General features: G+C 41.7%; 1 protein-coding gene across 3 annotated transcripts in view; it reads right to left on the bottom strand.

Annotated features, from left to right (window-relative positions):
- Window positions 1-24,246, bottom strand: part of LOC1278321 (insulin-like growth factor-binding protein complex acid labile subunit) — a 113,874-nt gene that overhangs the window by 50,248 nt on the left and 39,380 nt on the right. For all 3 annotated transcript variants that reach the window (XM_061662151.1, XM_061662149.1, XM_061662150.1), the window contains exon 3: window positions 9,586-9,721. The gene's annotated coding sequence lies outside the window, so the exon portion shown is untranslated. The remainder of the gene's footprint in view (window positions 1-9,585; window positions 9,722-24,246) is intronic.

Here is a 24,246-nt window from a genome sequence, read left to right as displayed (position 1 = left end):
AAGAATGTTTTAAATATGATTTAAATTGCTTCAGCTGCTTTAACGTCTTCAAAGTTGTTTGTTTAATGTCGTTATCTCCGGCAGTCGCTTTTCACCGGCACTAAGTATTCCATTCTGCTAGTGCTAGTGCTTCTGTGTACCACTTACCTTAACCTCTTTATTTTTTCTTCCGCAACCGAACGCTTGTAATTCAAAACAAAGCAACTAGAATGCATTTGTTTGTGTGTGGCTGTGAACGTTTGTGGCTGGCACTAAACATAAACCTGCCACGATCAGGGCGCCAAGACTCAGAGACTCGCTTTCGCCCCGCACGCCACACGGATCAGCGCATTCTAAGAAGATGCAAATGCATTCGCAAGCTTGCTCCCGTACCTGTGCGGCAACAATTGTCACTGCATTTCTCATCCACTTTCTCCGTAGCCGTGGTCGACGCGTGTGTATATTCATGAGCACACTGTCTGCCGGATGCAATTTCATCAGCTCATATCTCCGGTTTCGCCGATTCCGATGCAAACATGGAATCGCACGGCAGATTGTGGTGATTGTGTTGCATGCAGATGGAGCGCTAGACATTACTAACCCAGATAATGGCCACGGCAAACCGAAAGGTAAGCACCGGGGGCGAGAACCGCGATGCGAATCGCTTATCCCCCAATACGGGTTAGATGCTTATCGAACCGTCACCAGGCGGCTGTCACTGAGAGAAAGGTTAGCAGCAGCAACAGCAGCGCAATGCAATTATTTTACACTTGGCAAAACGCATTAGGAATTGCGCAGATGGTACATATAGCAGAGTGAGAGAAGGAACAAAAAACAAAACTCCATTTAGCATGCAATCCCGAGTGGGAAGAGAGTCAGTAAAAACACAAGGGTTCGTCACCGGTTGAGTGGCAGAAACGGTGCTTGCGCGCAAACCAAAACTTAAACTGACCCGTTTCCGAAGCCCAAACATTGCACATTGCTGCACCGTGCGCTGTGCGGCTCGACCCAGGAATGGATGCACTATTTTCTAGCCGTTTCGAAACAAACGGCATAAATCGTGTGTCGGAAAACCGGTTGATTGTATGCAGAAAATAGTTGCCTGAGAATGGAGATACGTTTTTGTTGCTGCTGCACTTATTTATCGTAGCATGGAGCCGTTCACAGGCATATGCATTGGTCTATGCACGCGGCCCGCTCTTTGTAGGCTTCCCCGGGTGCAAAACTGTTTTGTTGCAGGCGAGCGTGTACGAGCGGGATCTAGCACGCACACAAAAACACACGCCGAGAGCAGTTGAAATACATTATTTCCAATCACACCTGCCGCCCCGTGAGGTTTCACATGATTCGTTCCCGGGGCAAAGGAAAATGGTGAACGCCAACCGGAGAGGGGGAGTGATTGAAAAGGATGCTAAATAATGGAGCATAGGAAAAAAAGCAACGAGAAACACCTTCAAGAAGCTGAGCCGTATCGATGGGAATGCTCGCATGGTATATACAGGTTTGCCACTCTTTGTATGTCGGGGTCGAGGGTGCTAAGCTAGCAAATGGTTGGGACTGGAAAGGTGTGAACACGTGCAGAGATTATGGTATCGGATCTTGTTAATGCTAACATTGAGGCACTTTTGCGCTTGGATGCATCGGGTGCATCCCGTGTCAGTGGTGGAGCACGAGGATTGGTTGATTGTCGATTATGCGAAACAACGCGACCGGTGTGCCAGGTGTTGGTTAGTTGTGTCATGTTTCTAAAAAGGATTAAACTTGAGCTGATTCGAGAGAACGCAGTGCAGGGAGATGGTCAAATGAGAATGATATACCCGAGGCAAAAGCGTCTGGTATTAATAGGATTAAATAAGCAGGATATTATAGTAGGATAGATCAAACGTTATTTATTTCCACAGTTGAAACAAAGACACAAATTGATAAAATGTACGAACACGAAAAAGGTATCTTTCGTACGATATCTTACTCTCCGGTTCGAAGGACCAATTTCAGCCTCAGTCTATATGATGAAGCATCAACTATGAAACATATTTTAATTTAGCTTGTTGAGAATTTAATTACAAAAGAATATTTTAAAATTTACCCTTTACTTTCACTATGATAGTGATTTACATTAGATTTTTTTTTTAATTTGCTTGCTAAAGCCAAACAAGGATAGGCAACAACAAAATTAGTCAATGATCCCTTTTATAATGTCAACCAGAAAGTTGAAATGTCTGCCTGTCAGTGGAATAGTTTTGATCAATCGAGTAGAATCCATTTGACAGTAACGTTCGGCCATATTGAATTTCATAACACGCACGAAAACAAAGATGCATTTTGAAATTGTTTTTGTTTTACTTTTTTGCTGTTCCTAATAGGATAAGGTGCATTTAATTAAATCATCGATTCAAATGTTGTTGAACTAAGCCAGAGAAAATATGTATGCTTAGGCCAAAACAAGACATCAATTCCTGAACTAGCCCGATCAAGTCGGCAACGAACTGGCGTTTGTTTACATATTGTTCAAGCTGAAATAATCTAAGCAAAAAATCTGAAATTCGTTAGCTTTGCGTGTAGTTTTGTATGGAGTATTGGAGACACGATTTCAGCTAATAAATAGTAAAACTCTCGATTGTTGTCTTATCCGGAAATATTAAACAATGGATCCGTTTTAAAAATCTTCCATAATTTTTCAATACCTAGAAGACAGTTACATGAACTCATAATCGATGTCGAAAATTTTATAAAACCAATAATTAATCAAATAACTATATTTTACAGTGGTTATTCAGATATAATACTTTTAACAAATTCAATTTTTAAATTGAGTTATTTTCATGGTTATACACTTTAAATTAAAAATAAATATTTTACAGGGTTTTCCAGGAGTTCTCATAGCTGTGGGACATTTTTTTGGCTCCTTCCTACTTGATATGAACCTTATGTGATGTGAATTGGACTCTATAGCACCCTTGTTTGACAAATCCAATAGGATTTTTCAAGAAGCCTGTTCAAAAAGGGTGCCTATAGTCCAATATATGAAGTTTTCTTCCCATAGAAAGTGTCTAGAAAGTGTCTCACCCTAGAACCCTAAGAGTCTATCATAATTTCATAATTCCGTTAAAAATGCAAAACCCTTCTGAAATTTCTATACGAATGTAACAATTTAATAAATTATGAAATTTAGAAAAACTATTCTAGCTATTATGATAACCTGCAATGAAGCTGTACTGGGCAAAGAATTAAAAGATATTTTATTTTGCCACGAATAGTTGCCTGCTTCTCACATTCCACTGAGGCAGATAAAAACGGAACAAAAAATTATAGATCGTCTCATCGATTCCGGTGGTAGGCAGGCGCTAGTAGATGAAGATCGGTCCATCCGCTGCGGCCTGATCCGCTCTTGTCGAACCGACCTGACGTGTTGCTCGTTGCTCGGGTCGTAAATCTTCCCCCGGCGGGGATCTCCGATCTCCAGCTGGGCCAGTGTCTCGTTGCTCAAGACACCACCGCAGTCCGTGCGCAGGCTGATTTACACTCGCACTCGGCCAACTCGACATCGGATCGACAATTTCGCTCGGTTTGGTGCGCAAGATCGCTCCGCTTCTGAAGACACCGGGGGTTTATTTTTTGCACTGCCGATGCCGATGTGTGGCACTGGCCCCGAGAGCGTGGCAGGAAACACGGGCCGGGTTGCAACCATAAACAAAGTTTGATAGAACGCGCTTTTTGTATGTCCCGCCCGTCCCTCGGCGGATGGTGAATGGGGGAGAGCGACTCGCGCAAATTGCATCACACGCGCGCACCGATTCGGAGCTGGCCAGCCTTTACCTCCGGCGTTGCTGTGGAACACGCCCGAGGGGTCTTGGTGTGATGCAAAACCGGGACTGCGGACTCGTCGTCGTAGTGCTCGCACAGGGTTTGCTGTGTGTCGATCCGCGTACGTAGCAAAACACACAAAAGCAAAACATCGCAGAAGGCAAACGATGAACGAAAAAAAAAAACCACCACCACCAACAAGCACATTGAAACATACCAAGCTAGACCAGCAAAAAAAAACACACACACATTGTGAATTGCCGCAAGGGGGGCCTCACCAATCGGGGCTAGATAAAAATACATAAATAAAGGCAGAATTTTAATGCTATTCCCTTGTTGGCGTGCTAGTGTTGCTCCCCTCCTATCGTTCGATTGTCGTACCGGAAAAAAGCCGCAGCACTTTGTTTATAGAGCAAGGAGAGGGTAGGGCAGACGAGGAAAAATCGCGTTCCCGATCGATGTTTCACTCTGCACGGTGCTGGGCAGCGTGATGGAGTTATTTCTACCAGCTGGGAATCGATCGTTAAACATAAAACAGAGAAAAAAGAAGCAAAAACAGTCAAACGGAAACCCCAGCATAGATCAAACGGTTTTTAAATAGAGCTGGTTGTTTTTGCTGCTGCTGGATTATGAAATATTTATTGTTTAAGATCGAAGAAAAACGGCGTACATTGATTGAAAATCCAGATTGAACTGTTTCAAGTGTTGCGATGAGCAAAGGTTTTAAGCGATATAATTGCACGCGAATGTTTGCAGGAATACAAGAGAGCAAGAGGAATAGACAATTTTAGTATTAAAATTATGAAATATGTATGGAACAATAGGTACAAAAATAGGTTTTTATTATAATGTCCTAACGCAAGAAAGAATTCTGAGAAAACTAGTGAATACATAATATAAGGGAGTAATTCAATCACTTAGGGGAATGTTGCAAATCGGAAGGGGAATGTTGCAAGCAAGCTGTAGAAGTTTGCAATCGTCTAGCGGAGTATTTCAATCGATTAGGGGATTTTTTCAAGCGTACTGTGGAACTGTCATCAGACTGTGGGTGCCGGTGTAAAAAGCTTCGAACTGATACCGATAATTTGTTTGTAAAAACATCATTTGCAATTGTTTTCGTGTGGGATTCAGCTGTACACATGATAAACTAAAGAAATCCTGCTGCGCAGCCATAATTAAACACGATAAGTTAGTAAGATTGACGAAAATATTTTGAGGTATTTACAGCGGCACCTACCGTCTGATGACAGCTCCACAGTACGCTTGCAAAATTCCCCTAATCGATTGTAACACTCCCCTATAAGATTGCAAACTTCCACCGCTTGCATGCAACATTCCCCTACCGATTTGCAACATTTCCTTATATGATTCGAAACCCTGTATGATAAATACCAATATAAATGTTTTCAGAGTTTTATCCAGACATAAAAGTACTGATACTCCAATCAACTATTGGACCTGAAATTCAAGAAAATATCTCTTACGCGCAAGACATCACCATGTCTGACAGTCGTCCAATATCAATCGAATTGGTGTTTGATAGCTATCGTCAGTACCTCATGCTATAGGAAAGTGGCGTCCAAAACCTTTGATTAGTTCAAAGTAGATGATTGATTACAACAACTCCCTAAAGCAGATCGTTGGGTCTTGCGTCTTCAACAGTTCTGTTTGCGTTTAATAGTACTTAGTTTGCATTTTTAAATGAATGCACTTAAAACGCCTTTTCAGCTGTTTTCTCAGATGAACATGGTAGAAAAAGCGAGGTTTAAGATCATATTTCCCTATCCATTGCTTTTGCTCGCCGATTTCTGCTTGACTTACCCGGAGCGATGTAAAAATTCCCTTCTCCTACTGTGGCAATTCTTCTGCGAGCCCGTGAAGTAAACATAAAGTATTTTTCAAACCGTTTATGTATGGTCCCCCTTTGGATGTTAAAGCAGCCTGCACATATTGCACGCCGATGCGTTAATGAATGGGGAGCGTTCGGGGGGTGTTAAACCGTGCAGGGTTATATTTCCGCTTTCATTAGTCGGTGGACGACGACGCTTGTTTGCTCTCCATTATGCACCCCGGTGTGGAGTGTTTTAATGGGCAAACATTATTTGCGTTATTTGCGTTTGCAAACTGTTAGTGAGGTTAGTTTTTCTGTTTTGTTTTGTTCGCTACATTGTAGAAGAGAGAGAAAGATTTTTTTCCCGTCTGTTGCTCCTCAGCCAAACGGTAAGCTACACCACAAAAGTAAATGCATCTAAATACCGCACCATAATTCGCCTTTATTTCCTTTCATCCATGCATTCTTGCCTCCAGAGATAGGGGGGGCAACATAGACTGTGGGTCTCGGTGTGTTGTTTTTATAATGAGCTTTTAATTTCACACAATGGTGGTCTGCACCATACTGTATTATTTCGAAAGCGAAAAGGATTTTTATGAAAGAAACGCGTCTGTGCTGGGAGAATAAATCTCAATTCACAGCGTTACAAATTAATGCGATGATGAGGGCAGTAAAGTATGAACAGGCTAAGCTAAAAAACCCAAAAAAAAACAAATCTGTTTTAAACATTTCAATCACGTTTAACCTTTATTCAACAAAAAAGTATTATTTGGCGCAGAGCGAACCAAGTTGCTATCATCGCCAAAGACACAAAGCGTTCGGTTATTTATGAAACACCAGCTGGTACAACGCACACCCACAAACACCAGAGCTGGAGGTGAATCTCAAAACAGCATCCAATATTAGATCGTTGTGCAGTTTCATAAACACGTAATGTGCACGATGGGCCAGATGATACCCCGGATTGAAAGAGACAGAACCCTGTTGCGCTAATAAACGCCATCAACCGGTCAGTGGCATTGCAGCACAGTTCAGCTTGGACCCACAGAAAATCTCCGTCCATCTGTTCCCATAATCGCAACACGTTCGCACACTTTGAATGGAGAAAGCATAGGTAATGGTAATTTAAAGTTCTGTAAAAGAAACACAAGCAGAGCGAATTGATACCATTGTATTTGCATACCTTAAAAAGGATTTTCGTTGTGTGAGTCATTTCACGTTAAGCTGGCGAATTAGATGACACGATCGAAGCTTGCAAACGGTGCACACTGAGATGAGCAGTGGCCATATGGTTTAAAATGAAGTACTCTTACAGATCATTTGACAGATCAATGTCATTAATGTGATGTGATATTAATCGATTAAATTTAACAAATTATGATAAACATAGCAAACCCTGCTAACAATACACGTTTTTCACGATTGCATTACCATTGTTAACATACACGAACATCTCTCACTTGCAAACAGCCAAACATGTACATAAATTAAATCTTAAATCAATAGAAAATCCATCCACAAATCCAAAATATAGAAATAAAAAATGAAAGAATCTTTAGAAGAACAATAATAATAATAATAATAATAACAATAATAATAATAATAATAATAATAACAATAATAATATAAATATTAATAATAATAATTATAATAATAATAATAATAATAATAATAATAATAATAATAATAATAATAATAATAATAATAATAATAATAATAATAATAATAATAATAATAATAATAATAATAACAATAATAATAATAATAATAATAATAATAATAATAATAATAATAATAATAATAATAATAATAATAATAATAATAATAATAATAATAATAATAATAATAATAATACTAATAATAATAATAACAATAATAATAATAATAATCATAATAATAACAATAATAATAATAATAATAATAAAATGAACTTGCAGGAACGAAGAATTTATTATGAACTCATCGATAACCCAATTTTCTATCGAGCACAAATATCTGAAAATGGTAGCTTCTCCAAATTATTACTTGTGTGCGAAAATAGAAGCCCAAGAACATAAATAGGAGAATTGGATGAATTCTGAAGGGCGAATAAATTAAGAAGAAAGACCCACATCATATTTCTAAAATATTAGGACAAAGGAAGACATGGCGCGATCAGAACAAAAAATTTATTCAGTTATAATGAAGTCATTTATTTGTCATTTTCGTTTAGTTTTAAGAGAGATAAAAGAAAATTTACGCAGAGGATGTCTGTGTATCTGACTATATGGTGAGATAATAATAATAAAAAAAAAAGTCTTGTTATGATGTGTTGAAGGCAATCTTTATATATTCAACTTTATATGCAAGAAATTTGCGAACTAAGATTGAGCAACAAAATTTAAATGTCACCTAGTAAGTTCCAAACCATCTCACTGTTCACCGAAGCGCTTTCAAGAATGGCAAACTGCTCAATACATCGGAATTAACATCATTTTCAACAGCTGGCGCTATTTACGACTATCGTTTTTAAATATTGTACTTCTTCTTTTTAATGTCTGCGAATTAAAATAATAAATATTCAATTTACAACATTGAACAACTAAGCAATAAGACTAATCCATACGTATTTAACCAACTTTACACGCTAAAGCAGCTTTCTTTCCTACGTTCGTACCGGTAATCGTTTCGGCATAGCTGATGAACCTCTCATCCCATCGTTGAAGATGCTAGAGCTGTAGTTGAGTAGGAATATATCAACTTTGCCACACACGGCTCACCAGCAAGCTTCTTCTCTATCTTCTCTTTCACACCCTCTGCTCGAAACCCAAAACCCCTCGCCCCGGTGGGCGTTCTGATATGTAAAGCTGCGTTTTACGACCATAATTCCCCTATCGTCGACAACAGTCACTTATTGGATTAGAAGGCACGCGTTCTTATCGAGCACGGCACACCGGCCGGAGACGTTATCGAACGTCTTTCTGTTGGTTGGTTCAAGTTTTTAATTTAGTTTTCATGTTCATTCACGCCAGCAAAAACAAAACACACTCTCATACATCAGGTTTTCCTTTTTGCTCCTCCTGTTCGTCAGAAAGCTTGTGTGAACAAACGAAGGCAAGAAACACGGTGATGCCCACACGGCGGGAGGGCCACACACTTGCTCAGTTCGTTGTGTCAAAAACACATTTGCTGTACGCAAAAAGCAGCCCACACGCTCGGTGGGGCAGCGAAAAGTTTGGAATACAATTTGGTGTTGGATGTTTATTTATGAAGCCACATAATTCCTACTCCTTCGCTCGTGTCACCATGGCACAACCAACGATAACAACGCAAACAAACGGTTCGGTTGTATAATAATCGATATCGTTCTCTTTCTACGCTGTCTGTAAGCTAGTTTTCACAGAGGTGCTGGTAGGATGGAACTCCATCCATGATCATTGTATCGTTTCATGGGCGATTAATTATGTGTGAATATTGATACTCGGAGGAAAGTAAATTATTGACCCCAGCGCAAACTCGTGAAAAAGAGGATGCAAATAAGAAAAAGGAAGCTCCAATTCTTAGCTGTTTTTGCTAGGCGTGTAGGCGGAATTTATGGAAGCTCTGAAATGAACAATTTTTTTTACTCGCTCTCCACCACACTACAAGCCTCACTAATTTAAAATTAAAAAAAAAAAACCTGAACATTCATAGGCAAGCGCAACATAATTGGATTTACTGTGAGATTGTATTATGTTCCGTTTGCTTTTATTTCAGTCTTGTTATGCTATTTTTCTTACGTCCGCAAGGGCTCTGTTTGCAATTCCTTTTCGGTCAACGATCTGCACGAGTCAGAGAGCAGAAATAAACAACCATTTATAATAATAAAAAAAAAAACTCATCCATTTCTAGGCAGAAAGCGAATGAACACCAGCAAACGAAGGAAAAGTGCAATGCTGGTTAGCTTTCGAGCCGGGCAGCGCGTTGAATGGAGTGATATTAAAATTCCTTACCTTTTTTTTACACTATCGAGCGCAGAACGATCGGGATCGGGTCGTCGTAGCTCATCTCTTTTTCGTGGCTTTGGTTGCTACTCCGCGGTCCGCGTAATCCATTCTGCTGCAATTAGGTGCAAGTGCGCTGGAAAGGCTGCAAAAAGGTGAAAAGTGCATTCAGGTTAGTGGTGGTATAAATGTGATTAAAACGTAAATCAGTAAGATAGAAGCGCTCGTACCCGAAGGAGAGGTTGTAATTGCAATAAATAAAAACATAGCAAAGGAAATTATTTAACAAAAAAATATTGTAAAAAAATGCCTAAACCTACACCACTTAATGCGATGCAAATCGAGCCTCATCGTAAATTGTGATCCGTTTACCGAACAACCTGCATGAGAGAATAGCACCTTAAAGGTGTTTCCTGTGTATTTAGGCTATACTTACAACCCATTTTCTCAACCCATCCAAACCATTCCAACCCATCCTCAACCATCCAAATGCCAAAAAAAGCAGAAATATCTTTCACCTCGAAAAAACAACCAAAACTCTCTCTATCGCGCGTGCCGATCATCGGCTTTTCGGAACCGTTTGCCGAATAAATTGCCATCCACATCAAACAATGGGTGCGCGAGAAGGCTCCCATAAACACACACACATGCACGCCCTTGTGTAAAGGTGTAAAAGGAAATCCACCCGCTCCCCAGTCCACCGATCGCGGGGTCGAAAATCAGCCAAGGAAAACGAACCACTCCGGCGCACCGGCAGCAGCGCTATCAGCAGATCAGCATCAGTGCACGACCCGATCCAGCGCTCTTTCGCTACGGAACAACATCCAGGCAGGACATACCGCGGGCGGGTGCATGGTCCCACTGTATGTGTGTGTGTGTGTGTTTGGTGTTACCGCCGTTTGTTAGTTTTTTTTACGGGAGAGCAATCATCAGCACAAGCTGATGATCGAATCGAACTTGAGAAAAAAAGAGACCTCGACGCATGAAGAAAGAGGAAACACTCAGGTCCACCGGCAAGTCTGCCCGCTGGTTCCTCTGGCCGGTTGGAATAAATGTATTATTTAAGCATAAATTTATCGATTCACCGAACAAGGTGTTTTTCGTTGCCGTTGTTCCCAGTGCAGGAGGTGAGAGGAATAGGGCGATCGCCTTTCGTGAACGGCTGGAATGTATACAAGCGGCAAACAAAACCGTTCGGGTAAGCCAAACCGGAAAGCAAGGGGCAAGGGACCTTTGGGGAACAATTTACAATTTAAAGCCACCCGCTTTGCTGCTTCTTGGTCGGCCAGAGACGGACACCACAAGCAACCCCACAAGAGTGGTTGGCGATATTAATGCCAACTTTTACGGGCGCGAATTCTTTCCTTTCGCTCCGGTCGGAGTCAAGCAAGCCCCGCCGTTCTGCTCTCCAAAGGTTTCTATTCTGCTGGCAGTAAAGCCTCGCTGCTAGACCATCATCTTAGTTCTGCGATCTTTTTCACCCTTTAAGGTGTGTTTGTGAGTGACCATGATTTTCCCGGCCCGAGCAGGTAGTCGTGGATCACGCTCACGCTTAGAAGCAAAAAAGGCCTACAAATGTGCTGCAATCAGCGGACACCCATCGGCGCATTCTGTATTCCTGCAGGACACCATTTGCAGGTCTCGCCACCATAAATCGATCGTATGAAAGTGATATGCGGGGGGAAGGCAGCACATCAATGCGCGCTCGCGAAGAAGAATCTGCGCGGAGAGCGCATCATAACGATGGTCAATAAATTTTAATGCGATTCTGAACGGCACGGGACGACGACGACGACTTGCGCGATATAAATCTCTCGTTTGTTTTCCTTCGAGCGGGTGCTGCAAGAAAAGGTGTTGGGAAGTAATACGAGAATGGAGGGTGGCACCAACAACGCAACTAGACGACAATATGCGCCCGGTTTCGTCTATTGATTGGAACACGGTCGCGCGATTGTGGCCGATTTGTTTATGTTAATTGAGCACAAATAAGTGCTACAAATTGGCAAACGAGACGCTGCAAACAATAAATTGGTGCGAAATTGTTTGCCTTCTCGTTTTGCAGGTGTGTGCTGGTGTGGGTGATTTCGATTCCTTTTTTGGACGGGGCACACTGATGCTGTTGCAACAATGTTGCATGTTTTAAGCAACGTATAAACTATGTTCTGTAGGATCTACTTTAGCCTACACTATTGACACAGGGTAATGTTTGGAAATGGTTCACCATTTTACTGTACTGGAAATTGAATTTTACAGTACGGAGACATGTTACGATCGATAGCAATCGTTATAACTTCCCCATGAGCGACCAGCACACCATCTCGTGCAGGAATTCAATTTCCTTCCGCAAAACGCTCTTTATCATATACAGCCATAGACACACACACAGGCGCGTCTCTCCCTATTTGATGTGCTTAAGCCGGTCCCGGTGAAAATGGAAAGTCAAATTCCCGCTGCTCCATGATCTCTCCGTGGTGCCCTTTCGGGGTGAGCAGCCGGCAGCCCTTCCAGACCGAGCGCGCCAGCATTCAATTTCGTTCAAGGCAAATAATAATTTCCCATCATATATTGCCATCGTTTGCTTTTCCGTCCTTCCTTTCGGTCCGTGCGAACGTTGGCGCTGAGAGTGGGTAAAATGGACGGAAGATGGACCACCAGGAGGAGAAAACCGGAGCCCGAATATTATGTCCGGAACTTTAGCCCGAAATTGAATGTACGTATGCTCTCGTCTGCGATTTGACCTGCACGAGTCGCTCGCTGAGCAATCGGAATCTTGTCTGTAAACGTGGCGAGGCTGCTCGATTACCGATAGGATAATGTTTATCTCAAACCGAAAGGATGGTGGCAGTGTCGGCGTCTTCGTGTTCGTTCGTAAAGCCCCGGAAGTGCTGCTTTAAATGTGATTCCTCTGCGTGTGCGAGTCCCAGCGCACCATTTGAATGATTTGCCATCAAGGACGATTTACGAACGTTTCCACATCAGAGGCGAGCGCACAGATCAAACATCAATCAAGGACGACAATCAACGAGGCAGATGAGTTTTCGGTGAAGATGGTGAAGTGCTGCTTGCGGATGGAAGGAAATGTGTAAAAAAAATTGACTTTGCAGTATTACTTTGCCGTTCAACAGGTTGTGGTAAAGGGTAACACAACACAATCAAAAGCGGGTTTTGCTGCACAAACGATACCATAAATTGTCAATCATGTTTGGTATATTTGTTTCTTAAGAAGGTTTGACAAGCAAAATATAAGAAAACATGTAGAATAGAACTTTCAAGGTAAAAAGTGAATTAATTGGGATGGGAAGCGGTCATTTGATGATAAGCTAACAATACAATCGGTTGGATAAATATATGAATATCGATATGCTATAAATGCTTGCAGCGGATGGCTTATGAGGTTAGTCGATCATTTAATAAATATACAAATATACAAATTACCGAGGCATTTCGATAGTTTACACGAGTTGCGTAAGGCTTTGTGATTTTCTTATTTTATTTTAAATTTCATAATGAATTATAATACTAATTAATTTATTGTAATATTTCATTTATAGAAGGTAGTAAACAACGGAGTATCAATATCAAGTAGTATAATTATATTTTTTTTTTGTTACAGGGTTTTCCATGAGTTCTCATAGTTGTGGGACACTTCCTAGACTCTTTCCTATGGGAAGAGATCTACATATGATACAAATTGGACTATATGGCACCCTTTTTGGACAAGTTCCTTGTAAATTCCTATTGGATTTGTCCAACAAGATTGCTATAGTGTCCAATTCCCCTTACATTAAATTCATTTCACCGAAGAAAGAGACGATAAAGTGTCCCACAGCTATGATAACGCTTGGAAAACCCTGTAAGAAAAGTTTATTTAAAAAATTGAATTCACTATAAAAATGTAAAAAGTTAAAGAGCAAACGATTTTTATTTTGTAACCTTATTTCAAAGACTCTTCAACTCGACAAAACAACGTGTACAAAAGCATCTCATCAACTGAATTCAAAACTTACACTCAAATAACAGTCACTTTTCAACTTAAAGTTTTACACACATTTGTTGGAATGTGAAAGTAAGTGAAACCACGAAAGAACGACGTTCTGGCAAGCGTTTAAACGCATTCCCAACAACATCCTCCAACGATCCTGCGAGCTGCTAATGAGTCCCTGTTGCTTCCGAGCATTAACCGCAGCTGCAGCACAGGGCAATATAAGCGGGCACACAATTCACAAATTCCCACAGAACGGACACACACACACACAGACGTACTAAACACTTTATCACCTACGCGTTTTCGGCACAATTGCGCCCGCGCTCACCAGCAGCAATTTCTGCTGCCACACAGGGCAATAAACTGGCAACTTCCTGCGATTGAAAACACATCCACCCATCCACCCCACGCGGTCTCGCGATACGAGGATACGGGACGCGGGAGCTCATTTCCTGCAAAAGTGCAATGTTGAAGCAATTTTGCTTCAAAATACACACTTGCAGCTAGCCGTTGCCGCCCTTTCGCATCCCGTGGGTGTATTTAATAGAACAGTTTGCAGCACCGCGCGCAGCACCGCACACGCAATTAGTTGCGCCCTATCATCGGCTGATCATTTCTCGGGCATTTGGGGCGGTAAACACTCTCAGTCGCGGGTATAGTGGAACTCTTGCAGGCAAAAAATAAATAAACAAACGGAAGAATCGTACCATTGCGCGCACTCGCACGGGCAAGGGCACGATTTTGTGCATCTCCCGTTCACGCTTTGCTATTATGTTTCTGGTTGAAAATTGCAACTCGTGTAACGGAAAAGGTTCCCACAGGAACACACCGCCACCAGTGGTGCTGGAAAGATGAATCTGGCTGTTGGTTGCAATGGCTCATCCGATTGCTTTCACCGGTTTGCGGAGGGAAGAAAAGAAGAGCGTACAAACACACACATCAAGGCAAAGACCAACTCGTAGCCTTAGATGACCGGCATGGTGAAGGCATATGAGGAGCAGTACGGAGATGAGATTGCATTGCAACTAAAACACAAAGTTCTAGCGAGCGTATTGTACCGCGAAGCAGCCAACTGTTACCAGAGCGGCTAGCATCCTATGCAACCCGAAACGAATGGATTTTGACTGAGGTTGGTTTTGTTTGTGCGGTTCTGCGCGAGGGTTTTCGGAGACATGCAATGACGGATGCCGCTTGGAGGCATCTCACCATGCACCATTGCCCTGTGTGGGAGAGATGAAAAGCAGCACTCTACGATTGCAACAAAATATGCTAAAAGCAGCACAGCAAGTGCACTTTTGTAAGGTTTGGAAACGGGGAAAGCGAAATGCAGTGGCACACAGAACGCATTTCATAGTGATCTTGTTTCAGCCTGGGACGGGTTGCTGATTGCGTTACCGAAATGTGTAACGAGATGAGAGACGGAGATATTGCAGAAGTCTTTTGGAATTAAATAAATATTTAACATGCAATAGATTTACGCATATTTGTTTTGTAAAGTACATAAAACCAACACATAGTAAGAATATTTAGCCTAGAAATAGTTTATGAAACTTCAATTGCAAGTAAGTTTATCACTTGGATCGTCTGGGTTTGGTTTTATTTTAAATCTCAAGAAATATATACGTGATGGTTTAGCCAATGACTTTATGGCAATATTTTTAACCTTCTTGGAGAGTGGACTATTGAAGGGTGAAATTAACAAAAATTCGTCTAGTATTATTCAGAGCCATCCAGAGTCTTCCGGAGTCGTCAGGAGTGGTCGAGAGTCGTCCAAAGTCGTCCGGAGTCGTCCGGAGTTGATCGGAGCCATCCTGAGTCGCCTGGAGACGTCCGGAGTTGTCCGGAGTTGAACTCATCCTGAGTCGTTTTGAGTCGTCCAGAGTTTTCCGGAGTCGTCGGAAGTCTAAGTCATCCTGACTATGAATCGTCTCGAGTCATCCGGAGTTCAAGTCATCCTGAGTCTGAGTCGTCTGAAGTCGTGCGGAGTCGTCCGAAGTCGTCCAGAGTCTTCCGGAGTCTTTCGGAGTCGTCGAGATTCGTTCGAAGACGGCCGAAATTGTCCAGAGTCTTCCGGAGTCTGTCGGAGTCGTCGAGATTCGTCCGAAGTCGCCTGGAGTCGTCCAGAGTTTTCCGGAGTCGTCGGAAGTCTAAGTCAACCTGACTATGAATCGTCCCGAGTCATCCGGAGTTCAAGTCATCCTGAGTCTGAGTCGTCTGAAGTCGTGCGGAGTCGTCCGAAGTCGTCCAGAGTCTTCCGGAGTCTTTCGGAGTCGTCGAGATTCGTCCGAAGTCGTCCGGAGTCGTCCGGAGTTGTTTGGAGTTAGAGTCTTCCTGAGTCTGAGTCGTCCGGAGTTGTCCGAAGTCGTCCAGAGTCGTTCGGAGTCGTCCGGAGTTATCCGAAGTCAAAGTTATCCAGATTAGGAGGTATCTGGAGTCGTCCAGAGGTGATGTTGGAATCATTCGGAGTCAGAGCTCGAGTCATACGCAGTCAAAGTTTTCCGAATTGTACCGAAATAAGAGATGACCGGAGTTGACTGGAGTCTAAATCGACTGGAATCGATTTAAATCGACGGGAAACAGAGTTCGGCCTACTACGGACTCCAACTCCAGACGGAACTAGTGATTCTTGGTTGTTATTATCATTCAAAAACAAATGTAAACTATTACTCATAAAAAACTAATATCAAACATATAATGATTTATGTTACGATTTGTACGCCAAATCTATAGCACAATTATAGTATCCCATCCTAGCATGAGCACAAACACTCCATCCGGCACGCTTCCGGGCACAAGTGCACTATGTGTCTGTGTGGTCCACCTATCATAGGTTCAAATTGCAAACGTAGTTTGGTCAAACACTCTCCCCAAGGCGCATTATCTTCCGACATTCTTGAAAAGCATTTTACTCCGCAAAACGGGCAAGCTAGGAAAAGTGTGCCAAAGGCAAACGCGCTATGCGTTTGCAGTTGTTGCATCTCGCAGCAGCATCGCTGCATCATGCAAAAGCCACCGCATACTACCAAAAGAAGGCATCCTTTGGGGGCAGCAGCAGCAGCAAGGGCAGCAAAAAAAAAAACCTTCAAACCCATTTGCATGCGATCTGCCCCTTTCAACCGCGATAGCAACGGGGACGAATACCAACCCCTTTGCTATTAACTTAGCAAAATGGAAAACCACTTCGTTTGCATGTGCACATTTCCGGTCTGCCGGCGAGCGCACCAGCGTACATCGCAGAGTGCAAGTACGTTCGCAGTACCCAAGAAGCTTACCGACCAGGGGAGGCTCCAAGGGGCTTCTTGAGCGAAAGCACAGTTTGGTTCCGACATATCTGGCACTGACTTTTCGATTTCCTGTGCCACACGCTTTTACAAATGGGCAATAATGGGTGTACACTGTGCGAGAGTATTTATGGTGCAAAGTGTACGAAATCGCTGCACCCCGGTTGAAGTCGTTCGTTGTGCAGGGTACGCGAGTGTAAGAGAGTTTGTGTTTATTTCACACAACCGGCGACATGAAGCCATAAATTGTGCTTTCCGTAAGGTTGGATGTTTTAAGAAGAAGAGCAGCAACAGTGAGGAGTAGTTTTTTTAGAATCAAAATTATAATAAAAATTACCAAAATTCAAACGACCACAGATCAAAGAGCGTGAAACCAACGTTTCAGCTGGCAATGCAATGTAATATCATCGCCGAAGAAGTGAAACGTGAAAAGTGTGGGAATGCATAAATTGCGCTTGTGTCAGCTTATGGAGCATGTATCTTGTTTGGGTTCAGGTTTCCGCCCATACTCCGTAACCTACCACAGCACATCCTCAACCATGCACGCTCACAGCGACAAAGAAAAGTAAACGCTGCACACGATTGCTCTTGTTGGTTGCAGTTATGAAAATTGTTTGCATTCTAGTGCATCTACACACATACACGAACGCGGCGTGGAGCTGCATCGCATTTCACCGGCGACAATGTTTCGCGCGGAATTGTTCGTTTTGATGCGCTTTTTTTTATTTCACCGAGATAACTGTTGGTATAAGTGGGTTGTAAATGATTCAACGCAACTTTGACGTTTGATAAGATACTCGGCTGTGAAATGCGCTTAGTTCTTAACGTCTAAATGAGTAAAACTAGAATGACAGTAATGAATTGTAAGGTAATTCATGTCAAAATCTGTTGATAAAAAAATATCATCATCAGAACTCTTGAATATTGTGTAAATTGTTGGTGAAAAATATAACAAAAATGTAAAATAAACTGTGAAAAATACGATAACAATGTTGTGGAAGGAATTGAATATTTATCAAAATTCTCTGGAACCAATTTCCAGGTCATTAAAAAAACAAGAACCAGGGTGAATTATGATACACAACATCAATCACTCATCAATGTACAACTCGTGAATAAGCAAGTATAATTTAGCGATTACGATAATCAAACATTATGTCATAAATATCTCGAAAAGACTATGGAATCATATTTGTCTAATTAGTTTATAATTATTTTTCTACTTTCTAACAAGAAATTGGTCTATTTTATAATCTAATAGGTCGTTCTTTTGAGAGATTAAGAATCATTATAACAACTTCCACATTAGATTTAGTTCTTCTGTGTTAACAGACAACTTGTTCATTTAGGTGATAGAAGAGAGCAAACTTCAAATAATTCTGGAAACAGCAACGTCAAAGCATCCAGCCCCAGATCCACTACCAAAAACTGATGCTCACACAATGTAAGCAGTTCCGCCCACACCGCAAAAAAGGCACAAAAACGCATACAGTAGCATCTCGTAACGATTTCCTGTGCCAGGGGTTGTCAAAGAGCTCGACATAGCAACCGTGCTGTGAGGTGGAGCGAGAGAAGCTACAAGGAGAAATGGTGCACCGAAGCTATGCAATTTATAATAATAATCTTTCGCAGAATGTATCGTCGCACACGTTGCATATAGTTGCAGTGGCAAGCCAAAAACGATGAGAAGGGAAAGGGAAAACGACCCCACAATGTCGTCGTCGTTGTCGTCGCCGTTGCACAAAACGCAACATGTAAAACGAGTAGTGAGAGTTGTGCAGCAAATGCAGGGTAAATAAATCGTAAACTAAATATTCCTCGAAAAGCTAGCGAGCAAGCAAACGACTGGCAAGCCTGGTACAGAGCGCGCGCGCACATATATAAGCGTTTGCAAAGTTGGTGCAAAGCAAATGTGTAAATAATGGAGAGTTTATTGAAAAATTATGTTCATGTGTACGCGCACACACACACACACACACCCACATCCGGTGCATTTCACTGAAGGAATTAGAGAAAACATAAAATGAAAAACACAAACGCATGTAGCTTGAGTTTCTATTTCTCGCTTCGCTTTTCGCAACGAGGCCCTAGAGGCTGTAGTTTGCGTTTGTTTGTGTGCTCTTTTGGTTGAAACCGCGTGGCATATATTTGCTCAGCAGCAGCAACATCAGCAGTTTTGGCTTCGGCTTTAATTCCGACCATTATTTTGAAACTAACGCCAGGCGAGAGAGCATACAGCAAGGCATAATTGTAAGGCTTTATTGTACTGTTTGCACCCCGGAGCCGGAAGCCACAATGGCAGAGCGATAATTAAATGGAATGTGTCATCAAGATTAGGTGGCAATTTGGTGCGACGAGACCGCGCTGCGACGACTTCTGTACCAATAAACTAACACACAAGGATCAAAGTGCAGCACCAGACACTCGTCGGTAAGGGGAAAAAGATCAAACGGCACCCGGAATGGATGCGTATGCGTGCGCAATCAAATGACTTTTGTGCCATCGGTTGAACCCGTTAATTTGGAAAAAGGCTGTGCCCACACCCAAATTTGAAGCAAACCAGCACAAACATTTGCCACCAAGCCCGGCACAGCACAGGGAAGCGCACGCTGTTGACACGCAGCCTGAATTTATCTTGATTTGACCAGTTTCAAAAGCGTCCATTTTCGCACCTGGATGGATGGTGAGCTTTTGTCGCTTTTTTGCGCTCCTTTTTTTTGTTTGTTGGAAAACTGCAATACAACTCTAATCAACGCTTTCTGGGTAATGCAACTGAGCTGGAAACTTCACCGATACGCGTGCCAAATACGTGCGCCTATGGTTTGAACCCTGTGAAGTGCAAAAAAAAGGCGACATGCAAAAGCGTAGAAATTCGAGCATGTTGGGGATCGAGTGAAAGAGATTATAATTAGATTTTTTTTTGTTCGGTATGTTTGGAGAACCAGGACACACACTCACGTTTTGCAATCCATTCATTTGGAGGTGAAATAAAATGCGCTCATGCATGGGCTAGGATGGCTTAGTTTTGGAAGTTGCGTTTTGTTGCGTTTTGGTGGCCGAAGGGAAATTCAAACTACAAAGTCTGCACTGCTGTTCAATTTAACTGATTGCAGGTTTTTTTTTTTGAGCAGCTTCTGTTTTGATAAAATGCAGTCTCTTTGTTTCCATTCGACGAAACTCCACGAAAAAGGAAGAGTAGCAGTTTTCATATTGCAATTGCAAACAAAAAAGAAGTAGTTTAAAGAGGTTGCCCTAATAAAAGTAGCGAAAAAAGGTTAGATTCTCTCTTTGATAGCGTTCGAAAGGTGTATCACCACAGTGCATCCACTGAAGCGCCAGTTCAACAGTAATGAAAACATTTTCCGTCTATTTTCCCCCGTTTGGTGACCCGTGATTGTAAGTTTGGCCGAGAAAAAAAAAAAAACAAAAAACTTTCCCATTCTGATGAGGGGCACAAAGTTAACTAGCCATAAAAACGAGTGCTTCAACCCTGCAATAGTTACAAAGTTTTCTGTGCTTCTCGGCGCTGTCCATGCGTTCCAGGGCAGCGCACGGCCGCGTGTATGTGTAAGTATGTGGGAAATTGCACCACAATGAAAGCACACCACCCCGTGCTGTAAGAAAGTTTGTTTATGCGGGCTAGCAGGCAGCGGTGGAAAAAAGCGTGTCCTGGGAGCAATTTTTACAGGACTTTTTTGTGCTTTTTTTTTGCTCAGGAAAGTTAGTTAGAACAGGTACTTAAAGCAAAAGTTTAAACAAAACCTTCCTCCTTTTCGAACAGTAGTGTGCGAGGTAAAACTTCTGCATAATCCCGCTCACTCTTCACTCAAGTTTCACTGTGCCGAACGAAAAAAAAAAATCAATTAATAACTTAAATGGATACGATGAAGTTGAGGGGGCCGGAAAGTTTTCCATGCACCGTGAAAACAGTATCGGTTTGGCAGGGCACGAGCGTTGGTGAAAAAAATATTCAAATCAGATTGGGTTACTCTTAGGAAAGTTTAATAATTGGTTTTGATAGCCATTACTTTGGTACAAATCGATGGTGTTGAAAGTTATTTTCTACATAGAAAGGTTGGGTGAAGTGAAGAACTATTTGCAAGATCATTGGTAGGTGAAAACATTCATCGTTGAGTGCAGATTAATCCAATATATGGAAGAATTTGGTCTCCAAATGATGGTGGGGCATTTAATTTTATTTGAACTTCTGGTAGGAGTAGACTATAGAAGTTGATAAATATTGAAGAAATTGTAGTGTCTTAAATATGGTCAATGGAATAACTAGGGTAGTTTTATTTTTTTACATTGTTTTCAGGATTTTGAAAAAAAAAAGAAAACTTATTTACTTCAAATTAAAATCAAGTTTTAAGAACACTTAAGTAAACATTGAACTCTGATAAAAACTATTCTTTGGATAAAAATTACAATGAGGCTAGAATATTAATAACAATTTTTAAGCTATATCCACATGACTTCTTGTTCCAGATTAAAAGGTTTTAAAATTATTATTTTTTAACCAAATAATTGAAGTATTTGAATCACAATATCAAGTAAGATTAAGAGAGTTGATTCTATATTTCATTCTTTAATGATACATTATTTAACACATGGTCATAAAAACCAACTCTCTAGTTGATCACTCTTTTCAGATTCTTGTTATTCAATCAAACAAAACTGGTTCAAAAAGTAAAATTTTCCAAAACACTCTTTGTACTGAGTGACCTTTATTCAATAATATTTATATGCAGGATTCAACCTATTGTTAATTTACTCCTAATAATTACGTTTAGCTTCAAATGACAAAACAGTACATGCAGCAACCACATATTAATGTTCCAACACACTAAACAAGACACTGAAGAAAAGTGTGGTAACAAAGGAATTAGCTAACAGGAAACAACGTTTGCTTTGCATAATTGTGGACATAATGAAAAATGTGTGTCGCTAATACACCCTAACGGGAATTAGTACACTTTTTTTCTTCCTACCACCACACAATGAGCCCCACGGCCAAGATGGGATAATTTAAAATTCTTTTCATAGCACCATCCGAACAATATCCGTTAGCGCAGTGACGCATTTGCATCGCATGCATCATTGATTGTCTCACTTTTCACTCCACTCCGCTGTGTGTGTGTGTGTGTGTGTGTGTTTGAAGTGATTGCCGCAGTACTTGAAGCGGCAAGGAGTGCCACCCCGGGATGGAGTGTACCTGTGTACCGTTCAAGTGATATGCCATCCGAAGGAGAGAAACGACCAAACAACCGAGACACGGATCAAGTCGAGTAAAATCGCCCACGAAGCTTACGCTGAAAAGCTCAGTGGTTTTCTTTTTTTTTTTTTTGCTCCCACCGAGAGGGCCTTTTGAAGTCCAAGAGGAAGCTTGAAGGGGAGGTAATGAGGCGATATACGGTGTGACCGATACGGGAAAAAAGGACGGACGCAATGACTTCATACAGCCCGGGTGATGAGTGTGAGATTTTAAGTGAGCTTCACTCAACCTTCACAGCTCACACCCTCTGCTTTTCGAGAACACGAGGGTAACGAGCTGATTGCGTTTCTGCTGCTCGCTCACTCGGCCGAGGGCGAGCTGTGGATTCGTGTGATGTTTCAAGAGCCTTGGAGTGAGCCTCGACGGTAACTTTGCGACTGAAGCATTAGGATGGGAAGCAGACGGATCGTTTGAAATCGGTGTAAATGGGTACACATGGCTAGTTGAAGCACACAACAAAGTGACTACAGCTTGAGGGGTAAAGGCTGACAAGCCGATAAAAGTACAGCTAACCGCAGGGTGGAATAAAAAATTCAATATGGTATATAGTTATTCAATTACGTTTTTTCCAATCAAAACATTAATACAAATCAATCTAGGAGAAATTAAAGAGAAACACGAGATCCGTCGTTAGATAAGTTTGTATTAGATAACAGAATTTGCTAATCAAAACAAAACTTTATCATCGTGTTTTGAGCTAATAGTTTGCTATTATTTCTTCTTGTTCTCCTATTTTTCAACAAGATCATCTATCTGGTACCACATACATTAATTTTTGAAGAAAAGAGAGACATTTCAGAGAGGAAAAATCGAGGATCTAAACGGGGTTTTATCCATTACCTGTCTGGGTTAAGTCATGACGTTTCGCACTACACCATCGAGTAACTCCCGATGACCTCTGCAAATATTCAAATAAAAAACCTTCCCATCGCCGAGATCAGATGTTTCAAGAACATGCTTCTTTATAAGAAAGTAGCTAGATTCTTGATTGCTTTTGGTTTTCAAAATGTTTGTTAATGAATTTTCCACCCGTCATTGTGCCTTCATTGAAGCTGTGACAAAGGAAAAACTCTCCAAGAAATCCCCAAAACCGGAAACCAAAATAAGCAAATGTGTCTTCAGAGATTGCAGTTCAACGTTCAACGCTCGAGTGGTTTCACCATATACTTGAAAGTCTAACATTAGACCTCAAATTGCACCGGTCTTCCCCGTAAGCCGGAAAACATTGCTTTATCATCATGCTGGACAAACCTCTTCGTTCTCGTGTCCTCTTCTTGTACGGTCCAAGGAAATATGCGCATCGTTTATCGGGCCGCAAACAACCGGCCAGCCGGCGTTCGATGCAATCGGTTGCATTTTTCGGACACAAAGCTGTGCTCAGTTTGGTGGTTTATTTTGCTCGGTTCTTTCATTTTCGAGATCCCTGCCAAACATCGGAACGATCGCAGCTTGCATCTGCAAACATGCACAGGGATCTCTGTGGGCAAACCGAAGCACACACGCCCCTACACAAACCCAACCCAAGATACGCGCAAGAAGGAATTTATGCCGGGGAAGCTTTTTTTGTTGATGTTGCTAGTGTTCAGGGAAAACTTTGGACTCATTTCTTCCTTACGTTTGCGAGATAACCGTGATCCTTTAGCACTGAGTGCGGGAAAGTATGCACACACACACATTTTCCTGCAAACAAACCTGTGTATCTTTGCATATGCGAATTCCTGGTAGTTAGCGCAACCTTTTCCATTGGATACCGAACTCGGCCAATAGATTGAATGCACACAAACACAACAAAACGACAACAAACGAACACAACACACCAAAAGTTGTCTCGCACTCCTACTGATAACGAAGTAACGCATTCGAATAGTCGCAAGAGCCTGTCCGTCTGGTAGATACGGTTGCTGTGATGCTGCTGCTTTCTTCGAAGATACGACCCCGCAAGGCACAAAGCTTGTGCCCACAATCACAGTGTCTTTGAACCGGCTGAAAGGACTTTGCCGACATGTATGGAACGCATGGATACCAGACCAGTGTATACGTACGTATGTATAGTTGCTATTTCACCAACAAAAAAATCTCATTCCCAAACTCTCTCGCCCTGGTGGTGATGGCGGTGGTGGAAAAGATGAAAA

This window comes from Anopheles gambiae, chromosome 3, assembly GCF_943734735.2.
Source record: "Anopheles gambiae chromosome 3, idAnoGambNW_F1_1, whole genome shotgun sequence".
In the NCBI taxonomy this organism is placed as follows: domain Eukaryota; kingdom Metazoa; phylum Arthropoda; class Insecta; order Diptera; family Culicidae; genus Anopheles; species Anopheles gambiae.
The sequence above is the reverse complement of the archived record's forward strand: the minus strand, read 5'-3'. Positions and strand labels throughout refer to the sequence as shown.